Source organism: Vanessa cardui, chromosome 14, assembly GCF_905220365.1.
Source record: "Vanessa cardui chromosome 14, ilVanCard2.1, whole genome shotgun sequence".
NCBI classification, from domain to species: domain Eukaryota; kingdom Metazoa; phylum Arthropoda; class Insecta; order Lepidoptera; family Nymphalidae; genus Vanessa; species Vanessa cardui.
The window spans coordinates 9,408,148-9,413,276 of record NC_061136.1 but is presented as its reverse complement, the minus strand read 5'-3'; positions in this window follow the sequence as shown (position 1 = coordinate 9,413,276).

Here is a 5,129-nt window from a genome sequence, read left to right as displayed (position 1 = left end):
CTTCTTCTACTAATAGGTAAACGCCATAGTTTTTATATGCTGAGATTTTGAAATATATCTCTTAGGTACTGAGTAGCAAATAAATACAACATGACTAAATTAAATAGCAATAGGCGGAGTACCTACTGACTCGCAAATAACAACGTCGTATAAACCCTGAAGACATTTCTTCTTCGTGAACTAATCCTTAAATATCTTTAAGGATTAGTTCACAAGTCTTTGATATCCTAAATATCAATTCTCTATGATTTAAACTTGACGTTGACTCATTAAATTTGATGTCAAAAATATTTTATATGCAACAAATATAATAACAAGTTTTAGAGTTATAATTTGTATCACGAATTTGTTTTCAATTAACAAAGCAAATTAAAAGAAAAATAAAAACAACAATATGTCCTTTTTCGACTTTTTACCGACTATTGATCAATGTTGCCTCTGTATTGATTTAAAAATAGGTAGTATCGCTATAGCTCTCGTGGGAATCGTAAGTTTTGATAATTTTATTGTAAATCTACTATAAAATTATTTCTTGCCAAAATATATTTATCTGCTTGGTTATAACTCTAGAGATGATATGTCATTTTATATGTTCGTTTAATCTTGAAATTCTTTCAGCTAAATATTGCTAATTCTGTGTATTTGTATATGAATCCAATATGCGGCTCAAGCGAAGAGACGATTGCGGTCGTTGTGACATATCTCGGATACGCCCTTATTGCAACCGATGTATTTCTGTTGATTGCAGCTGTCGTCTTCATAATTGGTATAATAACTGTGAGTTTTTAAAAATAATTATAGTTTTAATACACAATTTCATTCTTAGTAAAACACGGGTGGTGTTGTAAAACATTAAAAACATAATTATTAAGGGAACGCAGAATGATAGCCAGTAAATGTTCCAGTGCTTGTCTAAGGTTTCCAGTCCTGCAGAGGAATATCTTTAGAACTTATTTTCGTTGGTCGAGCAATTTGGATATATATGTAGCATAATTTTCGCACAATGGTTTCCTTCACCGTTGAAATCGACATGCGTTAGGTACAAAAAAAAAACTAAATCACACAACTTGTTCTTGCACAGTTTTAAACCTGTAATCTTTGGGGGTTTAGAGTATTGGATTTTGAATACACTAAATATTTAAAAAATGGTAAATAAACTTATATATAATTTTTATTCCACAGGGAACCAGAATTACTGCAGTTATATTTTTATGTGCAATAGCATGTTTAATACTACTTTACGTGATTTTTATAATAGTTGCCATAGTAGCGGATAATATAGACCAAAATTGTGCTGTGGACTGGCCGAATATTTCACTCATTATTTCTGTTTTACGTAAGTCAATATTTACCTACCATATTATGTGTGTGTCTAAAGAGACTAACTTCATAATATACCTAATATTACGAAGTTACCCATCCTTGATAATCTTCGGAAGTAATCATGCGATTTTATATATTTTTTTCTTTGGTAGAGAGCTACATTATGTCAGAACGCTGTAGGGTCCAAATTATATGAATATTGATTAATTTCCTTAATTATAAATTGCACCCGCACAGAGCTGGGGCTTTTTGGGCGAATTGCTAGTATAAATTATACTCATGCAAGAAAAAAGAATAGAATTTTATGATATTTTACACCTGCTTACAATTCATTTGGATATATTTATTCTTCTTAAGCCTTGTCATTTTTATAGAATATTTTTGTATCTTTGTATATTTTAAAGTGTCTTATTAATTATTGATTTTTATTTTCAGTTTGGGTTTACTTCATGATAGTTATAAGAAGCTATAAAGATGAAATGTTTTGATTATATAACTTCTTATGTAAACGTTTCTAAATATTGATGTGATTGTCTGTGATCTTTATTGATTATCTCAGTTTGTTATATATTAAATAAAATGTTCGTTCTATTGTCATTGTTGTATTTCATATATTCATAGAAGGTATAAGATGTATAAAGAATATATAACTAAATTTTAAAAATGATGCAACATTTTTAGCGATACAACATTAGTACCTATCGTTGCTTCTTTTTTATTTATTTAATATTTTAATGCATAAGTGTGTAGTTAATTCGTGGGTAGTTCGTATTGGAGAGTGATGTAGGTTGGTCAAGGAGGTTTTATTCAAAAAATGATGTGTCGAAATGAAGCGTTGCGAAATAATGATTTTTAAATAAATATACAAATATTAGACCAATATTAAAAATAGTAACTTAACCTCGAACTTTGTTAAAGAGAAATAACTTAGAAGCTTGACGGCAACAATAAATATGTAGTGGACAAAGTCACAAACAAACAACTCCAGCATAAATCTTTTGATATTTTAATTAGAATTGCACGTGAAACACACCAGTTATAATTATTACATAATTGATAATTATAATAATGCGTTATGGAAAAATATCACAAGTGACAGAATAAAAACAAAATACTTTCAATGCACCTTCTCTTCCATAGAAACTTAAAATACTCTTTGACGTTGTCTAGATTCTGTCAAAAGAGTTGTAGCGAGAGAGTGGAATTTTGTTTTGACTTAAAGAACATAAAAATAATTAAAATATGTCGGTATTTGATCAACTGCCCGTAGTTTCGGAGTGCTGTTTTTGTATTAATTTAAAAATCGCTTCTATAATTATAGCAGTCTATGGAATCGTAAGTTTTATAAAGAAGTTTAGTAGTTACATACTAACCCTTTTCCAATTTTAATAATAGACGATTAGCTACTTGTATGTTATAAATATTGGTCTCAGAGGATACCTTCAACTATGTTGTATATTGCTCAGACTTGGGTTTAAAGAGCTAAAGGCGATGAAGGAAAACATCGTGTGGATCTTGGCACATGTCGGAAATTGTATTCTGTCATTGATGTATTTATAATTTTAATCTAAAGTATTTTAAAATTAGTTTATATGTTAAATTTTGTAAATATTGTGTACCTTTTTAAATGACGTAAGTACTGATTAAGTAAAAATTAGGATATATTAATTCAAGCCATATTGGGTTAATCACAAATGACCAAACAGAGACGTAAAAGAAAATTTATGTAGATATAGTATACACATATATATCTTTTTCATAGTTCAACTCAATACTTGACGCCTGTGTGTATCTGGTACCGGAAGTTTGTAAATCAAGTGAATTTGCTTGGATTTTTCAACTAGTTTTATTCATGTCGACGTTTGCGGGAGTACTTTTCTTTCTAGCAAGTGTAATATTTCTAATTGGAATATTTATGGTAAGCAATAGCTCCACTTCAATATTATTCTTAATTTAAAAAAAATGTTATTATTAATAACCTAACTAAGTAGGCACCTACTGTAGATACTGAGCACCTGTTACCTACGAATGTAGGTAACATTCGTTTTTATGCAAGACGCAAACGTTGTTTTACGTTTTGTTGATAAGTAAGGTTTAATCACAATTATAATAAATATTAACGATAACCTTATCCGATGTCTAACCCTTATGTTTAAAGTTATAAACGTGTACATTTATTAAGTATATTTATTCATGATCTTCGGAATGTTGAATCAAAATTTAAATTATTCTATACTATGGGACTCGTTATTAATCTCAATTTAATTTTAGTAAAAACAACGTATTTCTTAAGATGGAAACGCTAAAAAAAAGCCGTTATTTTTATCTGAAACCCTACTCTTTGTACGTACACTAACCCTAGTTAAAACATTTATCCTATTGGTAGCTTTCTTAGCTTTCTGATTCATATGTCCATAGTAAATGAATAAGGCCTCGTTAACATTTCAACTATCCATAAGAAAAACGTATTGGTTTGAATATAGTAACAGTGCTTTAATAAGACAAGGATGTATGTATACACGTGCTATGTATAATTGATGTCGTTTCGCTTCCGTCTGTTCGACTAAAAATAATTGTATCCTACTATGTCACTTCACAGAACAGTCGGGTGACTGCGACGCTATTCCTATACAGCACTGCACTGAGCATCTTGACTTTTATAGCGTTTATTGTATGCGCTATATTTGTATCGACAGTCGATAAGGATTGCAACGTAACGATTCCTTTAATATCTATTGTGATTAGCGTTTTACGTACGTATTCGAATAATAATACTGTTATTGTAATACTGATTTTGAAGTTGTTTTTTCTCGATAAATTTCGAAATTATATTGATTACTTAAAGGGGACAATAAAACTAAGTATATATATATACATTATTAATTCAATACTTTAATTACACCTCTTTAATTTATAACAGTCTAAAACAAAAATGGAAACGTTTCATTTTCCACTGAGACGTAATGTAAATAATTGCAAAGTCATTACAGTTTATAATTATTTATTCGTACATTTTGAAATCTAGCCTTATTGACATTTTTTCGTAATTTCTGTCAATGTTTTATGAAATACTTACATCAATATTTTTTATATAGTTTGGACTTACTTTATGATAGTAGTAAGGAGCTACAAAGATGTAATGGAATAATATCTGCAACCAGCCCAAAGGTTTGTTTTTAATGGTACATAATTTTGTTTACATAACAATGTGCATATTTACTAACTTTTTTAGAACGCAAAGTGACAATTTTTTTTCAGATACTTGTTCAGCTTACAAATAAATGAGATACTGATAATATAAAGAAGCTAGTTCTCACTAACTACAATTTAATTTTATAATGATATATATTCCTACGATTGAACACACTAAGAGACCATTCCTAGCGCGTGAATCAGAGAGATGGCGTAAAATTATTAAAAAACAATTTTAAAATGAGTTTATTTTTATTATTTCCTAAGCATATATTTAATTAACTATTGTAAAAAGAACATAATATATATTTTATCTGTTATTGTCTGTTTTTTTTTTAGACAAAAGTTCCCGCAAAAAAACCCGCTCAAGATAAATTTAAAAAAAAAGCTGTTATGTATTACTAGGGGAAGGTTGCTATGATTGGACCACTTAACTTTATGACATCATATCTCATGAAATATCATCGACAAACGGAATCCAAATGTTGTAATGTAATGCTATTTATGTTACCTAATTAATCATATATAAATTATTCGCAATGTAAGTTGCAAGATTTTAAAAATATACTAAAATAACTTTTCAATGAAGAGTTGCTTTCTATGGACCAACGTCA